The 14,111-nt window shown below is 38.9% G+C and overlaps 1 pseudogene; it reads left to right on the top strand.

The window, feature by feature from the left end:
* Positions 1–5,415: 5,415 nt before the first annotated feature.
* LOC131077711 (pentatricopeptide repeat-containing protein At5g18390, mitochondrial-like) lies at positions 5,416–13,555 on the top strand (annotated as a pseudogene).
* The last annotated feature ends 556 nt before the right edge of the window (positions 13,556–14,111 follow it).

Raw genomic sequence — 14,111 nt, 5'->3', positions numbered from 1 at the left:
ATGATGAAGGTAAGGAAACATACACAACATGCATAAGTTGAAGGAAGGCAAGAATGTAATTTCAATTCATTCAAAGGCCAAACTTACAGTTGCAGAAATGCAAAAAAAATTACAAATCTTTAAGAGAAGAGAAAGAGCATAGGAAAGCTCAAGGCAGCAGGGAGAGAACCCTTTACAATGAGGCTTAACAACCTTTATATAGAAAAATGGTTACAAGAGTGATCATGACCCCTGCATGTTAGTTTGGGAGTGCATGCACTTGACTTCTGTACATGCAAGCAACCTAGCCATACCCACAAAAGGCAACCCTGAGAAGAGTGAATTGACTGACCTTCCAAAGTCAGAGTATGCAGACATGACATAAGTAATTGCAATAAGCATGGCCCCGTACCTCCCTTGATGGAAATCCTACCAAAAACATTAAATGCACCACTGTGGCTCCACAAAAGAAAGTGCATAAGTCACCAAAACTGTCGGAGCATTTAAAGCCTTGAGTATTGATCACGCCATCCGGAAGTGTCGTCAGTTGGAAAGAAGTTTGGAAAACGTTGGAGATCTGGGTCATCGAAGTTGGGGGAACTTTGGAGACCTGGGTCACCGAAGTTGGGAAGACTAGGAAGGAACTTCGGAACCTTGGGGTTTTGGAGTTTCAAGGAAGAGGAAAGAGACGTAGCAGGGAACTTTGGAACTTTGGGGTTCTGGAGTTCCGGAGGAATCAGAGAGAAAAGGCAAGGAGGGAAGGAACTTCGGAAACTCGGGGTTCTGAAGTTCCAGAGAGAAGAAAGGGAAGCAAAAGAAGAGAACTTCGGAACCTCGGGTTTCCGGAGAAAGGAAGGAAGAAAGGCTAGGAGGGAACTCTGGAACCTCGAGGTTCCGGGGTTCCAGAGAAAGCAAGGGAAAGGAACTTCAGAACCTCGGGGTTCCAGGGAAACTAGAAGGAGGCAAGGAAAAGGCAGAACTGAGCAAAGGAACTTAGGAACCTCGGGGTTCCAGAGTTCCGAAGAGAAGAAGAGAAAGGGAAAGAAAGAGAGGAACTTTGGAAACTCGGGGTTCCGAAGTTCCGAGAAAAGAAAGGAGAGGTAGCAAAGGGAAGGAACTTCGGAACCTCGGGGTTCCGGTGTTCCGAAGAAGGAAAAGCGAGAGAAGGCAAAGAGAAGGAACTTTGGAACCTCAGGGTTCTGGAGTTCCGGAGAAGGAGAACAAGAAAAGGCAAAGGGAAAGAACCTCGGAACCTTGGGGTTCCGGGGAAGAAAGAAAAGACCAAGGGAGGACTTCCTTCGGACAAGGCAACACTTCACACTTCATGATTCTTCTGCTTCTCTTGGATCAAATTGGGGCAGCGCTGGTCCATGGAACATATCTCTGATCGGTTCTCACTGATGGATCAAGGGTGTCATAAAATGACAACAGGAATCAAAGCACTAAAGGTGTTATTGACTTCCTTAAGAAATTTACCTGAGTTTGTGGCAGCCTCAATTGCCTTAGCAAGTTCAGCACCCATAACATCCCAGAATTTTTGATAGAAACCTACTGGAAAACCATCTGGTCCAGGAGCCTTGTTCGGTGACAACTGAAAGGGGCTTCTTTAACCTCTTGCATAGACAACCTACTATTCAAGCCTTGTCCGGTGACAACTGAAAAAGGGCCTCTTTAACCTCTTGCATAGACAACCTACTGTTCAACATTCTATTCTACTCTTCTTGTATCAGTTTTGGAATATAACCCTCCATGACTTTTTGATTAACCAAGTCCGAGCCTTCCCAATTATTGAAAAGATTCGAATAGAAGTCTACTATATGTTTAGCTATGTCTTTTGGATCCTAAATCAAGTGGCCACTGGGATTTTCTAAATAAGAAATTCTATTCAAAGCTCTTCTGACCTTTGTTGTGTTGTGGAAGAATTTTGTGTTTTTATCTTCATCTTGCAACCAAACCTCTCTGGATTTCTGCCTCCAAAATATTTCTTCTTTGGATAATGTCTTCATATTCTGCCATTAATTCCTTTTCTCAGGTAAACTCAGTTAATGTCGTACCATCTTTAATAATTTTCTCATTTAGATGATAAAGATCTTCCTCAATTCTGCTTTTGGCTTGAAAAATGTTGTTAAAATGGAGGTGGTTCCATTCCAAAATTCTGTTCTTAAGGTGTTTCAGTTTGGATGCAAAGCCAAAAAGTTTAGATCCTTGAAATTATTCTTCCTTCCACCATGTATCTACCAACTTCATGAAGTTTTCATCTTTTAGCCAAATGTTCTCAAATTTGAAGGCTGATCTTAGCAGTCTATTGTCTCCTCCCATCGAAAGTTGGATTGGAAAGTGATCAGAACCAGAACAGGGAAGTACTTTGCAATCTAAAGTGAAAGGAAAGACTGCCAAATCTCCTACAACAAAGAACCTGTCAAGTTTTTCCGCAATATAACTTAATCCTTTCCTCCTATTGTTCCAGGTAAATACATTATCTCCAGAGGCTACTTCCAAAAGTTTATTTCTATTAACCCACTGGTTAAAGTCCCTTTGGGATGGACCCAGTCTTTCCAAACCTCCCATTTTATCATCTTTAGAGAGGATAGCATTAAAATCTCCTCCTATTATTGTAAAGTCTGATGGGAAAGATGTCAAGTTCTAACCAATTTTTTTTTTTACTTGTGTTAGAGATAGGCCCATAGACATTTATTGCAATGAATGAGAGATTTTGACTAATGCATCTGATTTTGCCTCCCAGCCAGTTATTCCCTTGTCTCAAAACTTCGAAGGTTGTATGTTTCTTATACCAGATAGTAGCCAAACGTCCTGAAGCACCTACTGCTTGTATGGCCTGAACTGAAAATTCACTCCCTAATGTAGATATAAAAAACTCCATTTCTCTTACATCCCCGCTTTTGTTTCTTGTAAAAATATTACCTCTGCTCTGGCCAAAGAGAGTCTTCTTTTGACCAAACGTCTCTTGTTAGAGGCACATAGGCCCCTAACATTTCAAGATATTATCCTCATGGCTTTTCAGGAAGGGTAATTCCCTTCCCTACTCTTAAAATTTGGGTGATTTTTAACTGACCTAAGCCTTGCCATCCTGTAATCTTTTTTCATTGAAGGATTTCCTTCCTTTTCTGCAAGGATCCTTACCAAAATCTGGTTTCTCCTTCAAGGCCTCTCTTTGTTTCAACCCCATTCTTTTGTGTTCCTTTGCTTCTGAAAACAAAACTGCCAGTGTAGTGTTCATGTCTTGATTGTCTTCTTCTCCTACTTCTCCCCCAAAGGCTGATTCCACCTCATTAAAATGCAAATTTCCATGAGGAAAGGTGTCATTTTCCTCTGGACATCCATTTGAAATGCCCAAAATGTTGTTTATGGCCTCAATCTGCAACAAACTATTTCCTTTACTATCGTCTTGATTCATTTGATTACTCTCATGCAGAGCATCATCATCTTGGGCTTTTCCTTCAATCCACTGATCTTCTTGGGTTCTTTCATTGACCAACTGATGTACAATGACATTATCATGATTTATGACGGATGTTTGGTGAGGGTCTCCACTTAAGGCTATCTGTAGTTCTTGAACTATGTCCTCTCTTAGAACATCTGTCTTCTCCAACAATTCAATTAACTTGAGCTCTTCTGACATACTAATCTTCTCAGTTTTTGATCTTTTATTGCTTTTCCTTGAGATTTTTATGCCCTTTTTCCTTTTAACTGGCTGAGAAGGCTTTTTGTTAGCTTTAACCTTCTTACGGGGGCCTTGATTAGTCTTGTCTATGTTATGAATACATTGTTCGGTAGGAAGCCTTCCATTTTCCTCCATTCTAAGGATAGATTGAGATCCTTCATTTGCCTGTTGAGTTCCTTCATCTGCCTGTTGAGCTTTATCTTTTGTCCCCATTATCTTGGGATTCATGATATCATTTGGGGACTGTTCTTCAAAGGAAATCAGGTCTGGAAAGGAGTTCTCCCAAACCTTGGAACACCCTGGTTTCATTTGTTCTCTTTGTAGAAATTTGAATGGAGGCTTCTTTGTTTTTAATTTTAATTTTTTGAATCCATTTCCCTGAGCTTGAAACTATCTCCAACTTATTGTAAAACCCCATATCCAAATCAACTTCTACTAAAATATTAGCCGTGTCCCCACATTTGCCATTCAGAAAATCTTCTTCAATGCCTAATAGTGTGCCCAGAGTATCCCCTATTAGTGTTAAAGCCTCTGTGCTCCAGTATTCAGCCAGAAGACTTCTAGACTAAACCAAACTTGGGATTTGTTTATTTGTATTTTTTGAGAGTCAAAGTGGGGGATCCAGTTTGTTCTAAAGAAGCTGGCTCCCTTGAAAAAAATGGGTTTCCCATATAGAAGTTTAAACTTGAGAGTATTGTTAATGCATTCAATAAGAAGGAAATCATTCTGGAGATTCCTAATATTAATCATACCTGAGTATTCCTTCATCAGCCATTCTTCTATTTCTTTCCTTGAACAGCCAGAACCGCACCACTTAACTATTAGAGCTTTGTCTTTCATTTTGGACAATGTTGGTGCAGTGATATTTGATGGGATAACAAAAAGTTTGCTACCCAAACTTCTTCCACCACTTCTTGAGTGAAACTTTCTGAGATTCCCTTCATTGATGCACAGAGGGTTTGTTCCTTCCTTCAAGTTTGGGTTGTCTCTCTGTGGAAGTTGGTGTCTTTTCGGTGCCCAAATCTTCCTTCTGGTCACCAGATTCTCATTACCCTTATTTGTCGGAGAGCCCACCCAGTCTTGCCCTTTTGAGCTCTGCTGGTTCTTAGCTTTATTTTCTGTACCCAAGTCTTTGTCCAACCTGAAGGGATTTGAGCTTTCCAGACTCCCTTCGTAGGTATATGATTCCCACCTATCAAAGTTCGACCAATGGGAATAAGATTTGCACCCGTAGCCACAGAATAGACAGGTTTGCTCTGTATTTTTGGTTGACCCCTGGTAAATTCCTTCATCTCCTCTTTTCCAATCCACCATGCTTGAGAGCGCTACAAACCCTTCCTCTTCACTGTATTCTTTTCGAGTCGCAGGTTAGGCAATATCCAAGATTCCTGGAAGGGGTTACTGCTGCGAGATTGTAAAAAAGGGCGATGAAGCCTTCTGAAAGGGGGTTTGTATCTGCTGAGATGTATATAATCTTTTGGTGATGACCATTTTTGTTGTCTTTGGTAATTCTGATAGGGCACCAATTGTTGCCGTTGAAGACTTGCCATTATTTATTTCTGGGATGTGTTTATAGAACAGACAAAATCTCCTGCTACCTTGACAGCTCTCGATTCCTGTAGAATGGTGTGGATGCTGTCGGCCTTGGCCCCACTACCCCCCTCCACGTTGGAAATCACCTAGAGATAGTCGTACCCTGTCTGCTTCTCTTCACAAATCTCTGTCTGTGTGCCTTCAAAACCCCAGAGCTTGCGATGCCGCTATGCCTGTGTGCCCTCTGCTCTGCTCTGCATGCCCTCCGCTATTATGCTCTGCGTGCCCTCCGCTCTGCTCTGCATGCCCTCTGCTGCTCTGTGTGCCCTCTGGAGGTCGGTGAATAACAAGACAGATCGCGTGATGCCAGTAATAGAAGAAAAAGAATATCTTAGTTGTATTCACCAAACTCTATTTATTCAGTTTTCAGATTTACTGGTGTCTGCAGATAAGGGATTACAAAAGGAATGGCAAACTTTCAAAGTTCCCAAGGCAAAAGCCAGAAAAGAAGTCGAACCGAAATGATTGACTGTTTGACACATTCTCTTCACAAATCTCTCTGTCTGCATGCCTTCAAAACCCCAGAGCTTGCAATGCCACTATGCCTGCGTGCCCTCCGCTCTGCTTTACAATCATACCTATGCTACTGGATAGATCTGTGGCAGTAATATGATTACATTTATGCTACTGCATCAACTGATATATGACAATCATATTTATGCTACTGCATAGATATGTGACAGTATATTTTAAAATTCTACCGCTTATACTCATGAAATACTATTTAGATTTTCCTTATACGGACAACAGTTTGGGAATTTCTGATCCTGTTTTTGGTCTTCACATAATGTTATATGATTGGAATCATTTTTTTTTCAGATTCTGTATCATGCTTTGAACTGACAAGAGCATAGGCTGGCTTTGAGAGATGATCTTATTTTATAATTGATGATGCCTTATGGTGGATGGTTTCTTCGGTTAGTGCCAAATGTTTTCCAAGGTTTAACTAAAAATATAATAAACAAAGATATGTATGTAATCAAGTCTTGTATGTCTTTTTTAAACCAGAGCACAAATGTTTAAGAACCTACGATGGCCTTATATTCTCTTCCCATACTCATACTTCATGCTTGATAGTTTCTTTGGTTAGTTGGTGCCAATTGTTATCCAAAATTATGATAAATGGACCCATAAATCTCAGATCCGTATGTCCATAAGTAATCAGTCTAAGAACCATATGTCTTGTATGTCTTTTTTAAACAGAAAATCGCTTGTAATACATGAATCTTGTTCCTTCAGATTGTGTGACATGTCTTCTTTAAATAGAAAAATTGAGGCTTATTTGCAAATTCTTGAATCTTGCAGATTCACGCTTGATAGTTTCTTTGCTTGGTTGTTGCCAAATGTTATCCAAAGTAAACCAGTCTCAAATCCGTATGTGTTGTATGTCTTTTTTAAACAGAAAAACTCAAGGTTTACTTGCAAATCCATGAATCTTGTTCTTGTTCTTTCAGATTGAATGTTTTTTTTTTAATAGAAACGTTGAGGTTTATTTGCAAATTCTTGAATCTTGTTTCTTTGGATTGAATTTGGTTCTTTTCATATATAATGTGTTTTATATCCTTTAAACAGAAAAGAGAAGAGGTTTTACTTGCAAATATATGAATCCTCTTTTTTGATATTGAATTTGGTCCTGTTAATATATAAAATCAGATCATTATTATCTGTTTTATGTCTTCAATTAGCCAATAGCCATTACTATAGCCTTATTCATGATGTTGCCAGCTTTGTCGAATTCATTTTTGCTTCTTGAGAGTTGTGACCAGGTGTTAATCGAATATAGGAAAATATGTCCATTAATTAGTACCATAGGTTATTCATCCATCGTATTTATTTTTGTGGATGATTACAATTGGGCTGTCTTTCATGTATTTTTTTTAACAGAAAAAATCAAGGTTTTATTTGCAAATTCATGAATACTTCTTCAGATTGAATTTGACTCTTTTAAAGCATAAGGAACAAACGAATTTCCTCTGTTTTATGTCTTTAACCAGCCAATAACCATTTCTATAGCCTTATTCATGGTGTTCTATGGTGAAATGTGATTGCTATTTTGGTTGAATTCATTTTTGCTTCTTGAGACTTGTGTGCAGGTGTTGTTTTCATTGTTAAGTATGATGAAATTTACTTTTCCATCAAATCTCTGAACTTCATACTTTCTTTGGTTGGTGTGGACAGATCCAAGTTGCCAGGTGGAGTCATTGTGCACTAGTTGAATAGTTTGTGTGATGTTTAAAGTTTAATTGAAACCTCTTCATCTTTTGTTGGATAAGTTAAAATTGAAATTTATGTTGGTGAAATGTGATTGCTATGGTTGAATTCATTTTTGCTTTTTGAGACTTGTGTGCGGGTGTTGTTTTCATTGTTAAGTATGATGAAATTTACTTTTCCATCAAATCTCTGAACTTCATACTTTCTTTGGTTGGTGTGGACAGATCCAAGTTGCCAGGTGGAGTCATTGTGCACTTGTTGAATAGTTTGTGTGATGTTTAAAGTTTAATTGAAACCTCTTCATCTTTTGTTGGATAAGTTAAAATTGAAATTTATGTTGGTGAAATGTGATTGCTATTTTGGTTGAATTCAGTTTTGCTTCTTGAGACTTGTGTGCAGGTGTTGTTTTCATTGTTAAGTATGATGAAATTTACTTTTCCATCAAATCTCTGAACTTCATACTTTCTTTGGTTGGTGTGGACAGATCCAAGTTGTCAGGTGGAGTCATTGTGCACTTGTTGAATAGTTTGTGTGATGTTTAAATGTTAATTGAAATCTCTTCATCTTTTGTTGGATAAGTTAAAATTGAAATTTATGTTGTTATTGGATTAGTCTGGTGCTCCCCTGTGAGAAAATGGATCAAATTTCAGTTCTGGATAATGTTTGTGGATTCATTGAATTATTCATCGAGTAGAAACAAAAGGATACAAGCCAAATGAAAACTTGAAACCAAAAAAGGAATTAGCAATGTAACATCAAAATCTGCAATCAAAGATTTGATGAGAAGCAATCTGAGTTATCAAATTCATGATAACTGTGCTAAGCACAGGAAGTTGGAAGCAATACCCAAAATGAGAAAAAACAGCCAAAACCTCAATGTGCAACAGATGAATGCTGATTTTAAAAAATAAAAAATCTGAGGTCAGGAAGGGCTTTGTCAGTAATAAGAAATCTGATATAAAGCCATACTGATGTGAATGCTGGTTGTAGCAAACCTTAAATGAATGTTTAGCAGATATCTGGAATATCAGAAATTGGAACAAAAATGTTTCAGAAAAAGGATCAGCATTTGGCAGCAGAGAAACAAGTTTCTGCAGCAAAGACAGCTCCAACAAGAGTGCCAGAATGGATAGCAAAAGGGATTTATCATTTCATGCTCTTTCTGAAAATGCAGCAATCACCACAATTTGTCATGATTAATATGAGGTTAGGGCAAAACTAATAGTATTGTGTTTGATCTACACGAGGAAACATATCAAAGGCTTTAGCAATTTGAAATTTGAAGACATACAGAAACATCCCAAAGGCTTGATCCTTAGGACATGATACCTGCTATGATTCTATTTACGAGTGTCTATTTAAATAAGAGAAGCATTTAATCATAACGATGGCATTTAGTGTTTAAACTTCAAAGCAATCCGTCTACTTTTTAATTTACATCTTTCATCTGTTTCAGCTATCCACTTAATTCATTTCTATATGCACTTTGGAGTTGTTTCAGCTGTCACCTACTTTTTAATTTTTCTTTATGTCCACTTTCCTATAGACTATAATTAACATTCTTATTACTGTTATCACAAAAGCTCACACCCTTGCTGAGCTATCAACTCAGCAACCTTGTGAAACATGGAAACAACCCCGAAGTGTGGAATCTTGCTTAAGGGGGTTGAATCTCCGGAGAAGGCCGACTTCCTTCTCAATCCAGGTGCAGGTATTGAACCAACTCAACACTTCAAAACTAACTCCTAAGCCTATCCTAACAAAGTGCAGAGGTAAAGGGAAGAGAGAAATGCTTAAAACAAAAGGAGGTGATGCACCAAGAAGAGATTGTTTCCCTCTCTACCCGAAATGACACAAAGAATCAATTGAAACACCCAGGAGATGCACAAACTTCAGTTGTATGAGTGACCCCCATGCATGTATGGAGGTTAGAATTCGTTGAATGCCAAGAGGGGAGAAGGATTTCCACAAGTCACACTCAGAAAACAAGTTAACACAATATATATGGAGAGAAGAGCCACAAAAAACATACACCCATGATGAAGGTAAGGAAACATACACAGCATGCATAAGTTGAAGGTAGGCAAGAATGGTGATTTCAGTTAATTATAAGGCCAATGGTCAAACTTACAGTTGCACAAATGCAAGATAAATACAAGAGAAGTGGAAGAGCATGGAATAGCTCAAGCCAGCAGGGAGAGAACCCTTTACAATGAGGCTTAACAACCTTTATATAGAAAAGAGGTTACAAGGGTGATCATGACCCCTGCATGTCAGTCTGGAAGTGCATGCACTTGACTTGTACATGCAAGCAACCTAGCCATACCACAAAGGGCAACCCTGAGAAGGTGGATTGACTGACCTTCCAAAGTCAGAGTATGCAGTCATGACACAAGTCACCAAGCATGGCCCCGTACCTCCCTTGATGGAGATCGTGCCAAAAACATTAAATGCACCCTTGTGGCTCCACAAAACAAAGTGCATAAGTCACCAAAACTGTCGGAGCATTTAAAGCCTTGAGTGTTGATCACACCATCCGGAAGTGTCGCCAGTCAGAAGGAAGTCTGGGGACTTTGGAAGCTCGGGCTCCCGAAGTGAGGAAGACAAGGGAAGACCTTCGGAACCTCGGGGTTTCGGGAAAGGAGAAAAGAGACCAGCAAGGAACTTCGGAACCTCGGGGTTCTGATGTTCCAGAGAGAAGGGGAAGCAAAGGAAGAGAACTTCAGAACCTCGGGGTTTCGGAGTTTCGGAGAAAGGAAGGAAGAAAGGCTAGGAGGGTTCCGAGGTTTCGAAGAAAGCAAGGGAAAGGAACTTCCGAACCTCGGGGTTCCGGAGTTTTGGGAAAGGGAGAAGAAAAGAAGGAACCTCGGAACCTCAGGGTTCCGGAGTTTCAGAGAGAAGAAGAGAAAGGGAAAGAAAGAGAGGAACTTTGGAAACTCGGGTTCCGGAGTTCCGGGAAAAGAAGAAAGAGGAAGCAAAGAGAAGGAACTCCGGGGTTCCGGAGTTCCGAGGAAGAAAGAACGAGAGAAGGCAAAGAAAAGGAACCTTGGAACCTCGGGGTTCCGGAGTTCCGAAGAAGGAAACAGGAGAGTCCAAGGAAGGAAAAAACCTCGGAACCTCGGGGTTCTGGAGTTCCAGGGAAGAAAACTAAGGAACTTCCTTCTGACAGACAACACTTCACACTTCATAATTCCATTGCTTTTCTCCTTGATCAACTGGGGCAGCGCTGGTCCATGGAACATATCTCTGATCGGTTCTCACTGATAGACCAAGGGTGTCATAAAATGACAACAATTACATTAGATGTCCCGATCAAGTATTATCCGGTTTCTGTCTTAATTTTGAAACCCCCTCACTGCTCAATTTTTTTCTTTTTTGTGTTCAATTTCTTTTCCTGTAGCCACACTCTATTTAGTTTATAAATAAGAGTTTTTCAAGTGATTGTCTGAGATATGCGATCAATTGCCTCTCAAACAAGCAAGACCATGGGCGCATTTTGAAAGGTGTTGAAGAGATTGCTCAGTATCAGGATGTTAATGCTCTATTTAGTTTATAAATAAGAGTTTTTCAAATGACTGTTTGAGATATGTGATCAATTGCCTCTCAAACAAGCAAGACCATGGGCTCATTTTTAAAGGTGTTGAAGAGATTGCTCAGGATCAAGATGTTAGATTAATTCCTAGCTGCAATGTATCACAAGCATTTGCAATAGAACTAGCCTCCATCTCTTTGTCTTCAGTCATTCTTTCTTCCCTGTTTTGGCTTTAGAAAACCTCAGCTATTTTACATGCTCAGCCCTCTCTTCATTCCCAGTGCACATTTGTCTTGATTTTTGTAAACTGATTTTTTTGGAATTTTGGATTTAGGATTGACTAGCTAATACTTGGGAAGTTTTCATGCTTTTATCCTCAACTTATAGTGGGATTTCATCCTTTTTTTATTAGTAAATGTGGGGTTTCCGTCAGGCCCCACAACTACCAATGCACAAACAGGGGCCGGGTCCCTGGGTACATCAACGTGCACTTTCTTCCAGCTCCCAAGCCTAGTTGCTACCAGGGGGGTTTTTTTAGGAATTTGGATTTAGGATTGACTAGCTAATACTTGGGAAGTTTTCATGCTTTTATCCTCAACTTATAGTGGGATTTCATCCTTTTTTTATTAGTAAATGTGGGGTTTCCGTCAGCCCCCACAACTACCAATGCACAAACAGGGGCCGGGTCCCTGGGCACACAACGTGCACTTTCTTCCAGCTCCCAAGCCTAGTGGCTACAAGGGGGATTTGAACCTGGGTCGTTGTTAACCATTTTACCCTCTCAGTTATGTCCACTGGATGGTGGGAATTCATCTTGATTTCTATAGAAAATGTAACCAACTTTGTGTATAAGACTATAAATCATAAGAAAATAGAAAAAAATTACAACTTTTTGTCAGGAGTAAAAATTTAGTTCAGTTAATATTCAAAAATTGACTAAATTTCTCAATTTTACCATATCTCCAATATACAGTAACAGTTTGTCGTTTTTCCTGTACAAAATACATATAACCTTACAAGTCAAGAACTATATTCGAAATTTTTCGTACCGAGGAACTTTCAATAAGGGTAAAAATTAGATTCATGGTTTTTTCTACTGAACCCCCAATTTTCAGTGAAACCTCATGTGAAAATTTGTTGAATTTATGAAAGAAATATAAAAAATATGAAACCAAAGAAAAATTTTCATGCAGGGAAAACTATTAGTGATTAATATTCAAAAATTGATGATTTTCTCAATTTAATTCCAAAATTGTTTTCCAATTTTCAGTGAAGATTGTTTTGATTTCTATGTAGGAAATTGTTTTTCTTTAAATTTTTTCCTGCTTATATAGATTAAACTCTTACAAAAAAATTGGAGTTATGTTTCTTTAAATTTTTCCCTATTTTCAGGGAGGCTATGCTTTAATTTGAAGAATGATCCGCAAGGGTTCAAAGCCAGATACTGAAACTTACAGTATTTTAGTGAATTCATGGTGTCGTGAAGGCAAATTGCAGGAAGCACAGGAGTTCTAGAAGAAATGAGTATCATGGGACATAATCCTACTGCAGGCAGCCGTGATCTTTTAGTTAATGGCATGTTAACAGCTGGGAATGTGGACAAGGAGTTTGTGACAAAAATGACAGATGATGGTTTTGTGCCAAATTTGCAGACTTTTAATATATTTTTGGAATCTTTATCCAATGCTCTGGGGAAATAGACCTTTGTGTTCATCTGATGAGCGTTTCTGCGAAAGTGGGGCTATGTCCAGATAGGATCATGATAAGGGGTACATCTAGGACTGGAAATATTGCTGAGGCTTTCAGGATTTTGCACAGCTCAATGGAAGATGTCCACAAGCCATTTCCAGGCCTTTATGCTCCAATTATTAAGGCATTGTGTAAGAATGGGCAGTTTGCAGAAGCACATAATTTGTTTAGTGATATGAAGAAGAAAGGGCATCCTCCAAACAAGCCTATTTACATTATGCTTATACGCTTACATTGCCGGGCTGGCAGGTATCTTGAAGCTGTAAATTTTCTGGTTGAGATGACTCAGCTCAATTTTGTTCCAAGACCTCAGAACTTTGATATGGTTACCAAGGGCAAGTATAATCTGGCTGAAAAAATAGACCTAATCAGTGTATGGAATGTGATGATCACAAAGAGTAAATGTAGTGGTTTTTTGTAGTGAGGCGACATGTTATCAGTGTATGGAATGTAATGATCACAAAGAGTAAATGTAGTGGTTTTTCGTAGTGAGGCAACATGTTTTTGCTCCATACTGGAAATTTTATTCATAGCTGAGCTTCAAACTTGCTAACAAGTGCAAAAGCATTTCAGCGGCAGCTTGGTCTGCCTGAATCAAAAATAAAATTGATTTAACACTTTGTAGGCTGCAAATTAGATAACTGGGCAATGTGCAGCATTATATGACTTGTGCTGCAAGAATTGCAATGCCACCTGATTCAAATTGGTTAGGTGGTGAGAAACTCTCTGATGTATATTGTTACTGTTCTGATGCAATGCTTGCAGCAGTGTCTCCGTGCTTTCACTTGGTAATTAAAAATTGAGTCATTGCTGCCAATCTACTTGCTTGTTCTGTCTACGCTTCTCTTCTTGTCACTGCACTATTACTGTATTAGTCATATTTGTGGTTGATTCTGATGTTTTGAGCCACAATACGGCTATGATTTCCTGTTGCACCAATTATAGCAACACTTTGGGGGCATGGAGTTAACTACTTGGTAAATGAGTGTTTTATGTTTTTCCTACTTAAAGAATTAAATTTTTTTGAAAATGGTTGAATATTTAAATATTATCATGGTAAGATACCATGATAGATTGTGAAACCCTAGGCCAAAAGGAGATCATCCAGATTTTGATTTTTATTGTTGATTATGGGTGTCCTTTTTACCCATGGTTGTCTGGTGCTTTCCTGTTCGGTTGAGGATTCCATATCCTATCTTTTTCTGGTTGTAAAATGACCAAGTATTTACTTCCAAAATCGTTCTGGGTGACATAACAAAGGGCCTACAGAGTCTTCATATTCAGCAAAAAAACATCAATTCGTTAGAGCTGAGATAATCAATTATCACATCCAGGCTAGAACAAACCAACCATCAGAGACATAAA

The sequence above is a fragment of the Cryptomeria japonica genome, chromosome 5 (assembly GCF_030272615.1).
Source record: "Cryptomeria japonica chromosome 5, Sugi_1.0, whole genome shotgun sequence".
Lineage (NCBI taxonomy): Eukaryota > Viridiplantae > Streptophyta > Pinopsida > Cupressales > Cupressaceae > Cryptomeria > Cryptomeria japonica.
Note: the sequence above shows the minus strand (reverse complement) of the source record. Positions and strands in the feature narration are given on the sequence as shown.